Below are 14794 nucleotides of genomic sequence, written 5' to 3'. Positions count from 1 at the left end.
TTGATTGTGTATGTGTGTGCATTATTGTGTTTGTTCAATGTGTCTTTTAAATCTAAATATACACTGCACTTGGACATGGTTGGAATAAAATAAAAAATAAAAATACTATACTAACATTGGTTTCATTTATTGAAATTTGAAATGTTAGAGAGCCACTAGTCATACGGGGAAAAAAACATCATGGTAGTTATTATTATTAGTAGTAGTAGTATCATTAGCATCATGGAGTCATACAGGAAAAAAACCACTAGTATTGAAATGCTAGAGAGCCACTAACATTGATTTCATTTATTGAAATTTGCTTACATTATCTTGTCTCGCACATTATGTTATCTCATTGAAATTAATTGTATATTATGAGATGTGATTTGATGGTTTTTAGAGGTCAATCTTCTTATATATATCAATTTTTCCAGGATTCTATTTGAAGTTTCCTCATTCTATTTCTTTGAGTTAAATGTACTTGAATTCTAGCTGAGCTTATTTTTTATTATTCCTTCATCAATATATCCGTCCAAGACTTGATAAGGTTCAATTATTTCTTGGGTCATTAGATTTAATTCGATGGTTGATAGCGTAAGTATGACTCCTCAAATGTTAATTTGATGATTTATCAAATAGGATTTGAATATATAAGTTAAAATTGAAATTTGTTTTTAACATGAGCTCGTATTCTAGCTTTATATATCCAATTCATGATTTGCTGTACATTCTTTTAGATGCCATAGAATGCATATTAAATTTAGATGCCACTTGTGTTCGTTATCTCATTTGTTTTTATTTATTTAATTAATTAATTAGTCCAAATATTATACTACTTTCAATTATGGGAATGCATTTCATGTTCTTTGTAAAGAAAGTCATTGATTAAATTTATGTTATTAATGAGAGTGGTTTTTTAGGAAAGGTCTATTCAATGGACATTAATGGTATGAAAACCTAGGAAAGTCAGCTAATGTATGAAAAACTTTAATATTTATTTAGTTTTATTTAATTAGCCAATTTAACTCACTATCATTTAATAATATGTTTATTTTTTAATGGATGCAGGAGGAATTTGACAAAGCACTAGTAGATAAATGCAGTCAAGGGGTGAATGAGAATTCTATTAACCAAGACGAATTATGGAATGAGGTAGCCATTGGGAGTCATAACAGAGTGATAATATACATGGTTTATGTTTAGAGTTTTGTGGATTTATGTAGATTGGACCTTATTATTGTCATGCTATGATTGTAATAACAATTTTGCTTATTTTACAAATATGGCAATATATATTTTGATGAAATTAAATACAGGTTTTATTATTAAATAAATTCCATTTATAAATTTTTTAAAGAAAATTGTTCCAAATTTCGTGACAAAAACCATGCCAATATCCTTACTAAATTTAAAAGCGTGCCTAAAAACGTGACAAAAAATGTACCAACAACTATATTATATTTAATATTGTGCCAATAATCGTGACAAAAAATGTGCCAAAAATTGTCTTTGTGCCAAAAACCATGACAAAATTGACACTATAAACCGTGACAAAAAGAGTGACAAAGCAAAACCGTGACAAAAATGGTACCAAATAAACTGTAACAAATACCGTGACAACATAAAACCGTGCCAAAAACTGTACCAACTAAATCGTGCCAAAAACCGTACCAAAACAAAACCGTGCCAAAAACTGTGACAAAACATCGTGCCAAAAAATGTGACAAATAAAACTGTGCCAAAAATAGTGACAAAAAACCGTGCCTAAAAATCGTGACAAAACAAAACTGTGCCAAAAATAGTACAAAAAAACTGTGCCTAAAACCGTGACAAAATTGGCACGGTTAAGTTAAAGTGTGACAAAATTTGGCACGGTTTTACTATTCCGTGACAAATTATATTTGTCACGCATGCTATAGGCACGGTTATATTTCCGTGCCAACATCAGTTTGTCACGGTTTTTGGCCAAAATCCGTGTCAAATCTACCGTGCCAAATTCCTGTTTTTCTTGTAGTGTTGGCACGGTAAATTTGGCACGGTTTTTGGTCTAAAAACTGTGACAAATTGATTTTAGCACGGTTTTTGGCACGGAATCTCAATCGTGCTTATAGCTTGCATGACAAATATAATTTGTCATGGTATAGAAAAACTATGACAAATTTTGTCACGGTTTTATAGACCGTGACAATGATTGTCACGGTTTTTGGCACGGGATATATTTTGGCACGGTTGTTGGCACGGTGTTTATTGTCACGGTTTTGGTCACGGATATTGGCACGATTGAATTTGTTACGGTTTTTGGTACGATATAGGTTGTGACTGTTTTTGACACGGTCGTATTTGTCACGGTTTTTGGCACGGTAGTTTTTGTCACGGATTTTAGCACGGTTATATTTGTCACGGTTAAGTTTGTCACGATTTTTGGCACGGTTAGGTATATCACGATTTTTGGCACGATTTTGTGTGCCACGGAGTTTGTCACGGTTTTTGGAACGGTGTGTTTTGGCACGGTTTTACGTTATTTTGGACGGTTTTTTGCCACAAATGTTGTCACGGTTTTATTATTTACATTATTATTAACACATTTTTGGCACGGAATTTGGCACGGAATTTGGCAAAAAATTTGGCATAATTTTATTTATTTCATGAAAAATTAAAATTTATTTTTCTAAATAATGGTAGATTCATTTGGTATCACAACCTTCATTAATTTACCAAAATATGTTCTCTAACATTTGTAAAATAAACATAAATGTTATTACAATCATCTTAATCCCGTCCTACATCATCCAACAAAATACCACAAAATCGTAACCCTCTACATTATCCTAGTCCTGACCTACATCATCCTCAAAGTCGTCAAGAGAATTATCTGTAGACGGGGAAACCCAAACTCTTTTCAACATTGGAGAGTGCTCGTCGGCATGTGTTTGAGACTCTCCTGTTGGTGCTCGAGAAGCATGTGGTGTACGAGCAGTAGTAGGCATGCTTGAGAGGTCAATACCCGAAGTGCAGCAAGCAATGATGATTCAAATAACTCACGCCGAGCCAACTCAGCATCAGCCTCAGCACGAGATCTAGCAAGCTCCTCCTGTAACTCTTTAACTTTGTTGCAGAGTTGTTTAGTTGATTCTGAAGGCCCCGAGCGCGGCTTGTAATTGGATGAGGACATTTGCCTAACAATGTTACCTTTTCCTACAATTCTGTTACGACCTCCAATAGCTATCTCATCCCATAATTCATCTTGATTGATAGAATCCTCATCTACGCCTTGACTGCATTTGTCTACAATAGCTTTCTCAAATTGTTCCTGCATTTCAAGTAAGCTTCCTTTCAAAATGATTATATAAATATTATTCAAAATCAAACAAAATTTAAACTCAAAATAGTCACATTAATATTTATGAATAATATATTAAAATACCCAATTTATTCAAACAACCTTCTTATTTGCCATCATAAAAACTAGACAAATAGCTGATATGTATAATAAAAATGCAAATCTGTGGTTACATATCTATTATGTGAATGTGATATCATAAGTTTTAAATATAAAAGCAAGGAGAACTCTTATCCTTAATCCTATCATAAAATAAGTAAAAGTTAGGCCTATAACAACATGCAACTCTTATCAATAGATCATGTTTAGCAGTTTCTCTTAAAAAGTGAATTGTTAAATGTGAAACAATTCAAATAAAATCATTTAAACCAATCAAACATAGCTTTTGTTTCAACAGGAAAGAACTAAATTGTAAATTGACAAATATAAATCCCAAAGAAGAGCTTGTACAGTTAGAAAGGATTAGCACCAATTATTCAAGTCTTTTTATTGCAATAGATCAACTTTCAAACAATCACCAATCTCACTTTTCAGGCATACAGCATCCAAAAGTTGAACTTATAGCCTTGGAACATGAAGGCTCATACAGACCCTAAGAACTAAAGAAGGTAAATCTCAAATATAAAGATATTGCAAACAAATCTCTAAACAGTCTTCATAGTCTTCATACTTGAAGTCACATAAAAGTTTTAGTTATATCCTGGTGGCTAATATTCATAGGACCTTAAATATAACTACAAAATACAAGTCAAATATTATCTCAACATGTGAAAGAAAATAAGATCTTTCCCCCATCACATTCCTAACTAAATTCTTTGATAAAAAACATAAATCAATATAGATATGTATATCTAAATCCATATAAGATTTAAGTCAAGTCAAATATTTTGTTCTTAACAGCAAAAGCACACTATTGTTTTACTTGTAAATTTCCTTAAGTGGTATAGCATGTTAACAATCATTAGCTTAATTGATTTTTTTGAAAAATATATCTCAATGAACCTTGCCACATTAAAAATGTAATTTCTAAAAATTTTTCATCTTTTTAGCTTCAATAATGTTGTATTATGAAAAAAATATATTATACGTACAACAATTTACGTACACGCCCTGACCTCAAGTGTGCCATCTTTCCTTCCATGAGTCCGGATAAAAACATTCTTTTAGGTGTCGGCTCCCTACCCAATTCCTCCGCCTAAAAAACAACATAGTAAATAAATATTAAATAGTTAAATGTAACAATTATAATGGTATTTAAATGGATAAGGGACATTACCAGTCTAAGGCGGTGCACAGCAGTACTGACAGATCCACCACGATAAATAACGGTGGAGGAGCTTCCAATTTCGCCCTATTTTTGTTTTTTCTTTTCACTTATTCTCTTAAACTCCTCGACTCCCAATATCTCTGCAAACCCTCCCAAACTACGAGGGAGCCATCCATGGAAATGGAGCCTTATACAATTTATGTGCAAGATATAAATTTTTTTCGACCATTCACTAGCTTCGTGAGTTTGAAAATGTTGTAACACTGACGACTCATGCTGTGGCTCCCATGTATAAATGCCTTTAAAAATATTAACAACGGTAATGTTTTATTATAATTAATATGTATACTTAAAAGATATTGGACCACTTAATTTATTAAATGATACTTACCTTAAAAGCAGTGAATATCCTTTGCCTCACACATCTTTGGGCACTTTTCCCCATCCAGTCCATGCCTCTTTATAGTGACCTTTCACCAATTCATGTATTGCTCTCTTAACTTCATAATCTCTAAATAAAAGAGTGATATAAAACAAATTTACTTAAAACTTAGAAATCCTTTATTAGATAAATTATATACAAAATTGTAAAATTGTTATAACATGAAATGCAACTCACACAATTAAACTGTCAGGGATGATCAACCAAGGGGGGCCAGTGCTCTCAGACTCATTGGATGACACTTCCATTACCGGGGAGTAGTCCTCAGATGCATGGGTAGAAGTCTCTCAATGTGGAATTGGGGGAGGTTGTGCTACTGGTATAGCTGGTGAAGGTTGCGTTATTGGTGATGCGGGAGTCATTGTTGTTGTTGGTTGAATGTTTGGATGTCTACAAGGAGGCATTCCCAAATCCGTCACAGTATTTGGTATTGATGCAGAGTTGTCACCGGATCTTTTATGAATATTCGAGGTGGATGGACCTCGGTCTGATGTGGAACGGCCACCATGTCCCGATTTCGATCAACCACCAGATCGACATCCAGACTGACCCCGTCCTAAGAGATAAGAATAAACAAAAATATTGATGCAAGATCCGCAAGTGCACGGAGTCGTCAAGTAATACCTCTCGTGCTAGCATGAGAGGGTCGTATTCCCTGGGCCCAAGGAGCTACTATTACTTCCCTTTCTTCTATTTCCTAGCCTAACACTCTGAAAGATGAATAGTAATTATAAAAAGAGAAAGAATTAACTACAATGAAATCCGGGGTACTACTACACACAATACTGAACTCAAGGGAGAATCAAAGCGATGAAGGGAGTGATTTGGACAACGAATCCCCCTAGGATTGTCATTAGATCCTGAATTTAGAATGAAATGCGAGATGGTAGTTGGACCAAGAGAATCCTTAATTAGCTCAACCCGATGGTCACGGAAATTGAACCCTAATCCCATACAAGTATTGGGTCAGAATCGCTTCCGCCCAAATCCTCGTATGATTGCATTACACTCGGGAAATCTCTAATCGGGTCGGTACTCAAACTAGGTCCAACCCTAATTGCTCGGAGGGGTACAAAAATACCCGATGGTCACGAGTGTATCTGACATGGATCCCTTCCAAAGCCAAGTGCGTCTAGTACAAGGGCGATGGTCACGCAACCAAGTACAACCTAGAAGTTGAAATACAGAGTTCTCATGCAAATCAACTCATCAAAGTACACAAGGCTTGAACCACAAACTACAAGATTCCATAAAAGAAATACAACATCTAACAAAGCATCAATAAAGATGATCATCCAAATTACAAACAATCAACCCTAGAGTTCATCATATCCAAATCACAAATAAGTTAGTGCCTCATGATAGAGGACCACTCATACAAGTCCAAGGAACAAATAAACAAGAAAAGAAGTAAGAACTACTCCCTCTAGCTTTAGATCCCCTTGGATGGTGAAGGTCTTGAAGATTTGAAGAGATCTCCCCTCAAATGATGCCTTGGACGCCTAGGATCTTCTCCCAATCTTCTCCTCCAAAGCTTGGCTCCCTCTTGGTGAAGTCTTGCGTAGTAGATCGCCGGCGGGAAGAGTGGGGCGGCGGCCTAAGAGGCCCAAGAGAAAACTGCCCCTCCAAAAGCTCTCCCTTTGCCCTACAAAATCAGTCTCCTTTTATATCCCGTCAGGTCCATACGGGCTCCATGCGGGCGTTTCGGCAAGAAAATGCGTCGGTGCTACAGTACTCAGCTACAATGATTTGATACAGTGTTCTTACTACAGTGTTCCTGCTACAATACCGAGGGTTGTGAAATTCCAGCAAACCTCACGGGCACCCATGCGGGCGCATGGAGCCCGAGAAGCTCACAGCCGAATACCCGCAGCATGAATAGTGACCCCCCGCTACAGTAACACTACAGTGCTGGAACCACAAAAATACCGTTTTTGGTGTCGAATTCATCCAATTTGTATTTTTGAGCTTCGTTCGGCTCTTTTAAGATCTGCAACACCGAAATAACCAAATTACACTTAAACGGGCATCAATTCATTAAAATATACACAAAGTAATACAAGATTAATACGTATAAAATACGTCCATTTAGGCGTTTATCAAATATAAATGTACATATATATATATATATATATATACGTGAATGATATCAAGACATTGCTATTGGTGGATAAATTCAATGTAATTCAAACAAATTGTTATTTTACCAAGTTTCAAATTCATTCAATTCTAATTTAGCACAATGGTAGAAATCCAAGACTCTTCATTTTATATCCATGCCATCTTACTTAAGGGAAAATAAATATGTTTATTGACATTATCATTGTGTTAATAAAATAAATTTGAAATCAATTTTCAGAAAAAAGTAAGATTAAAATAAATGAAAATTCATACCCGATGTTGTCCTAGAATCTTGATAACGATCCATCACTCTTCAAGTGAAATAATCAACCCACCTACATTGAAACACAAATTAGAACATAAAATGTTGAGGATTCTTATCCCATTAAAATCATAAATGAGATTCTCATGCCAAGATTACATTGCAAGTTTTTATTCAAAATAAAATAAAACCACCGTCTTGATAAAAATAAGAGGTTCATACTAAAAGGAAATACAAAAGAAGATTTTGCCAAAATAGTGCGTAGTTTGTTAAAAGTCATGTTCATCATCATCATCATCAACATCATCATCATCATCATCATCATCATCATCATCATCATCATCATCATCACCATCACCATCACCATCATCATCAATTTGTTTGTTTTCTTCATTTTCTGTTAGCTCATTTTCTTTGTCTTCCTCGTTTTCACCTTCCGAAATGGGTTGTAGATCAGACAAGTCAACAATAAGTTGTATGCCTTGTGGGTCAAACAAAGGAGGAATTTCTTCCATAGTACTAACACAGGTTGTGGACTGGATTTCCTCTATTTGATATGCAGATGCATCTTTTTCTGGCCAACTTGTCTCAACCACTCTCCTAGCTTTTGTGGGACACACATCCAACCAATCAACTTTGTTTTTCTTCATGCTCGGGTATGCAACATAGTTCACTTGAGTGGCTTGTTGGGCCAACACAAATGGATCATACTTTTGATAGAACCTTTTATAATTAATATCAACCAACTTATATAGGGGGTGGACCTTGGTGTCATTTAATGGGTCAAAACACGTACACTCAAAAAGTACTACATGATTCCATCTACAACCATGGTACTCAAGTTGCACTACATCTTCGAGTAAACCATAAAAATCACAAGATGAATCCTCCGAATTGCTTCCTCTTACACAAACACCACTATTCATGGTGGTCTTCTGCATTTCATGTGTGACAGTATGGAAGTTGTAGCCATTAATGAAATATCCAGGCCATGTTGTTGCTTTCTTTGATGGACCCCAAGCCAAACTCCGTAAGAGAGGATCTGTTACTTGATTAACTTCATTTTCCACCTAAATCCCAAAAAAATATTAATGGAAATTTTCATTATTTCTTAGTACAATTTAAACATGTCTGCATCATTACTCACAAAATTTTCAAACCATTTTGCGAAATGCTTATCAACTGCCTTATCGATGGCATCAGATGCGTTCCCTTCCAAGTAGGTGACAAATATCCTAAGAATGTCCATTCAAACAAGAAATACTTATATATCAAAATTAGATCTTGAACATGTACACATTATAAAATTATATTTCTCATTATTCAATAATAACTTACTTGTAATATGGATATACTTCTGGACAATTTCGTAACACATAAGTATGTGCTACATGTAACTCATCTTCAGATAACCACCTAATTTTTGGACAACCTTGGCCTCAACCATTATAATTGAAAATTGAGAAAGGTGGAAAAATTTCATTGCTACAACCCTCATCATTTCGTCTTGGCCTCCTCCTTCTACATGATATGTGAGGCTCAAAGTAATGCTCTGCAAAAATGTTGATTTCTTGAGCAATATATGCTTGGCATATTGAACCCTTGATGTGTGCTTTATTCTTTAATATTTTCTTTAATTCTTTGAGAAACCTACACGTATAAAAATAGTATACCTCTATATAAATTATGTAAAGAAGGAATTGAAGACATCAAAACTAGGAAATGGCGTGAATTACCTCTCAAAGGGGTATATCCATCTATATTGAACAGGACCTCCAATTCTAACTTCATAGGGCAAATGAACAATGAGATGTTCCATGGAATCAAAAAAAGCTGGTGGAAATATTTTTTTCCAAGTTACATAAAATCACTGCAACCTTTTCCTCTAACTCAATAATTTTATCAATATCAACTGCATTAGAACATATCGTGCGAAATAACAAACTTAATTCTGTCACCGGATTCCAAACAAATGATGGCAATAATTCTCTAAAGACAATCGGAATGAGCCTTTGCATAAAGACGTGGCAGTCGTGACTCTTCATGCCAATCATTTTCAATTCATTCATGTCAACACACCTTCTAAAGATTAGAAGCATAACCATCTGGAAACCTTAATTCTTGAATCCATCCACAAATGACCCTCTTCTGTTCTTTTGTCAAGGTATAAACTGCTTTAGGAATAGTTCGACTTGAAAAGTTTGAAGGAACTGCTATCTCTTTACAGTCACAAAGAATACCAACATCTTTTCTTGCATTAATATTATCCTTTCTCTTCCTTTTCACATCCATGATTGTGAAAAACACATTGTCGAAGACATTTTTTTCTATATGCATTACATCAAGATTATGTCAGATCAGATTAATTTTCCAATAGGGTAGATCCCAAAAAATACTTTTTTTTTGTCCACTTATGTGTTGCTCTCCATACCCTGGAGGTGTGTTAACCGGGTCTTCCATTGCTGTTGGAAATAGCATAACTTGATTAAAAATTTTCTCACTTGATAATCTTTGCGGTGAAGTATTTTTTTCCAATCGACCACGTATGAAAGATTTCTTATCCTTGCGGTATGCATGATTTCGTGGTAAGAACATCCGATGACAATCAAAATAACTTGTCTTCCTACCATGTTTCAGATGGAAAGCATTTGACTTCTCCATACAAATTGGAAATCCCAAAACCCCAGCAGTACTCCAACAAGATAGCATTCCATATGTAGGAAAATCATTAATTGTCCACAAAAATGCAGCTTTCATGAGAAAATATTCACTTCTTGAAACATCGTAAGTCATTTCACCAAATTCCCACAAATTATTCAACTCCTCAATTAAAGGTTGCAAAATACATCTATGTTCTTTTTTGGATTCTTAAGCCCTGGACAAATTAATGATAAGAACATATAAGGTCTTTTCATGCACATTCTTGGTGGAAGGTTGTAAGGGGTCACAACTACTTGCCAACAAGAATATGTTCTCCCAAACTGCCCATGCGGTGCAAAACCATTAGCACACAAACCCAAACGAACATTACGAGGTCCTTTGGCGAAATTGGGATAAATTCCATCAAAATATTTCCATGCTTCACCATCAGATGGATGATGCATTACTCCCTCGTTTTTTTCATGAGTAGCATGCCAAGTCATGTGCGTTGCTGTAGCACTAGAAGCATATAACCTCTGCAATCTTGTAGTTAATGGTAAATATCTTAATATTGCTTGTGCAATCTTTTTATGCCTGCCATTATCAGGTAGCTTGCGTCGACCCTTTATCTGTTTATACCTCGGCTTATTGCAGAACTTGCATGAAATGTGCATGTCATCATGTTTCAGAAGTTGGTATTGTGCTTACAAACTCTCACTATGAGTTGGTTTTATTAATTCATGGAAGACCAAAATTAAGCTCCAGATCATATGTGTATTTTTAAATAGTTGAAACATGGAAAAAGTCATGCATATACCAAATAGTCTAGTTTGGTTAACATTTGATTCAATCAACTTGAACAAACTTAAGTTAAAAACATGAACAATAGAATCATCAATGGATTCACAACCAAACCCCATAAACAAACAACAAAAACAATTAACTTACAAGTAGTACCTCAAACCATTAAACCTATCCTTGATCTCATCCTCCTCTTCTACTTCTTCTCTTAGTGCTCCAGTCTTGTACTTATATATATAAATAGCATTTCTGTATTTTTGAGTCTAAAGTTATCTAAGAAGACATCACCTTTGGACTATTCTTTCACCTTCATCTACTTTAATTAGAATCCCAACTTTGAACATGAAGCACTTATATCCATGCATGAAGCTTGTAATTATGTGTTTCTTTATGCCTTTCTTTTCCCATTCTTGCATTCCCCCAACCTCTCCTTAATCTTTGTATTTGCAAGCCTAAAAAGAAACTGAATCAATCAAGCTTCCCTTATCTCCTTAACCTTCTTTATTTCACATTCCTCTTTACTTTCTTTTCCTTGTTCCCCAATCAAAATCCCACATTACAACACACATAAACTCTTAGAAGCACCAAATTTTGTTGCTTCTCATAGAGTTCTACCTAAACAGTAATATTCCTTACAAAAACTAATAATAATAATAATAATAATTTCTTAAGTGTAAATTAGAACAAGCACTAACAAAGAAGAATAGAACTGAAACTAGGCTTTACCTTTGGATTAAAGTAAAAGAACAGCAGTGGTTGTTGCTGCTTTATAAGGTTGTCCTTGCAACACACAAGAGAACTTCCTTTATGTACTGATTAGAAGGAATGGAGATACTCCTGCAATGCAATTCACTTTTGAAGTAAAAATACTGAAAAACAACAGCCTTGGATTCTTGCATTAGTGTACTATCCGGATAGGGAGGGTTCTTTTCTTGTCAGATTCTTGTACAAAGTTCAGTATAAAATAAGAATGACAATAACAACAAGTGCAGGTAAATATCCTACTTGAAAACACTCAAAACCGGGCGCTCATTAAGAAGAAAGCTCTTTAATCAACAATGAGAATAAGAAGCAAGCAATTAATTCCCTCGAGAGACTTACTTTTGGGGGTGACTTAATTCAGCCATCGGATAACTCCATCACCTTCGTCAATGACTGCAAGGATCTCGATGCTTACATCCAACACGGCCTATGAGCAAAAAACCAGAGTAAGTTTAACCAAGAAATTGATGAACCTATTCAATAGATTACAAATAGCTCAAATCAAACAAAAACACTGAATTAAACAAAAAAAAGGAAAATACCTCAAATTTAGGGTTCCAAAACGATGAAGAAGAGATGAAATGATCGGGAGAAAGAGAAGTAATCAAAGGCGAAAAGCTGAATTGAAGCTGAAGCCGAAAAAGAGATCGCAAAAGAAAAATGATGAAGGAGAAGAAGGAGAAGACATGGTAGAAGCAGACTGAGGGATAGAAAGAAAAGAATGAGAAAGAAGGGAAAGTAATAGAATATATTTCTAATGGAATCCTGATTGTTCACCCTAGTCTCTTTCTTTTACCCCCAGGAGAATAAAACACTCCATGGTCTTTAACTTTAATATAATTAATGGCATTCCATTATTATCTTCAAGTTTATTCTCCCATTCTGACTTTTCTCTTTCTCTCTCACACAAACAAACACGTAAAAGACATGTGTTGTATTTATTTTAATGTCAAAACATAATCTAATATATATATATATATATATATATATCAATTTTTTTTGTTTTTAAAAAGTTAATATTTTTATCATTCTTTTAACAATCTCAATTGTTTTAGATAAGTTCAAAGGTTGTTATAACTTTACACTATATTTTAATATTAAAAATTGGTATTTTATTTTTTTCCAATTCAATATTTGAGATTTTAAATCCCATGTGATGCAAAGGTAAATGTTTGTGGGTTGTTGACATTTATTTTAGCAAGTAATTGAGTGAGTTTACATGAGTTAATTAAGATAGCAGCGAGGGCATATGGTAACTTTATTCATATTCTGCAAAGAAAGAAAGGTTAAAGATGATAAATAAATAATTATTTTAAAAACTTATAATCAAATTTAAAATATATAATATATTAAAAATAGAAATAGACAAAAAAAAACAATGCTTTCGAACTTATTGGCACTAATTAACAGAGAATTAGATATTGAACTCTAAAACCCAAATAAGGTGAAGCACAAATGCTTGTTGACATTGCTATATATCTATACACGGTCCTGTTTTTTTTTAAAAAAAAATAGATGACATTTTGTGGTCTTTTTGTTAAAAAAATAGATTAAAACACTTGAAAAGTATAGAAGTTGTTTAAATAACAATAAAATAATAATAATTCATTTGTATATATATATATATATATATATCTTTTAGTTCATCTAAATAAAAAATAGGTTGCTAACCAAGACTGGCATATATTATACATAACCTAATGGCAATACAATGTGAGTGGGAGAATATTAAATGTTCTATATATAATATATATGTCACATACAACAAAAATGTTTAAAAAGGGTTTTAAAAAAACAAATGGTATATACATTATTATTTGCAAACAAAGACAAAAAAATGCATATATACATATATATATATATATATATATATACATATCTTTTAAAGAAAACCTTAAAAACCCTTAAACAATAATTTAAGAAAGGGAGAGAGAGAGGGAGAGGTGTGGCCCAATCATGAATCAACAAATGGTGATTGGATAAGAGGCATGCACTATTAATTTTGTATATATGTTTTACTTAAAAAAAATCTGGCTTGATTCTAGTGAGGAGGCATGATAAATTGATTTTTCCTTTCCAAACTTTTTAGCTCATGATTTTTCTAAGTTTTTTTTAAAATATAATTACTTAAATATCCTTTTATTCTCATTACAAAATTTTATTAAGCCAAATATTTCACTAAAAATTAAAATATATTATAACAATAATAACTATTTCACCGTAATTAATATAATATAAAGATATATAGATATATATAGCAATAATTTCAATTTTTTTATTAATAAATATTTTTTATTTATATTATTTTCTATTGAGTTAATCACAATATTTTTGCACGTACATCATCTACCATAATTTTTTATTAAAACAAATAAAAATTGTAGCAATGAATTTGTCAAAGTATATCCCAAACCGTGCCAATAGTTGTGACAAATATTCTTATTTGTCACTATTTTTGGCACGGATTCGGGCAGACCGTGCCAAATTCCGTGCCAATTAAAATTTTTTTCTAATAATTGTTTGACATATATATGAAAATTGGGATTTTATACCTTTGAATCCATGTTAATTTTATATTTTATTATTTATATTTAGTCAGTATTGAGTTAATCACAATATTTGTGCATGTACACCATCTACCATAATTTTTTATTAAAAAAAATAAAAATTGTAGCAATGAATTTGTCAAAGTATATCCAAAACCGTGCCAATAACCGTGACAAGTATTCTTATTTGTCACGGTTTTTGGCACGGATTTGGGCAGACCATGCCAAATTCCGTGCCAACTCATTTTTTTCTCTAATTATTGTTTGACATATATATGAAAATTGGGATTTTATACCTTTCAATCCATGTTAATTTTATATTTTATTATTTATATTTAGTCGGTATTGAGTTAGTCATAATATTTGTGCATGTAGACCACAAATATAATTTCTTATAAAAAAAATTAAAAATGTCAAAATGAATTTGACAACCTATATCCAAAACCGTCCCAATAACTGTGACAAACAAAATTATTTGTCACGGTTTTTGTCACGGCATCGGGTATACCGTGCCAAATACCGTGCAAAATGTTTTCTTTGGCAGGGTATTTGGCACGATTTTGAGAAAACCGCGCCAAATTCAGTGCCAAAGGAATAAGTTTCTAATTATTTTATAAAAAATTGATTATAA

This window comes from Dioscorea cayenensis, chromosome 20, assembly GCF_009730915.1.
Source record: "Dioscorea cayenensis subsp. rotundata cultivar TDr96_F1 chromosome 20, TDr96_F1_v2_PseudoChromosome.rev07_lg8_w22 25.fasta, whole genome shotgun sequence".
NCBI classification, from domain to species: Eukaryota; Viridiplantae; Streptophyta; class Magnoliopsida; order Dioscoreales; family Dioscoreaceae; genus Dioscorea; species Dioscorea cayenensis.
The sequence above is the reverse complement of the archived record's forward strand: the minus strand, read 5'-3'. Positions refer to the sequence as shown.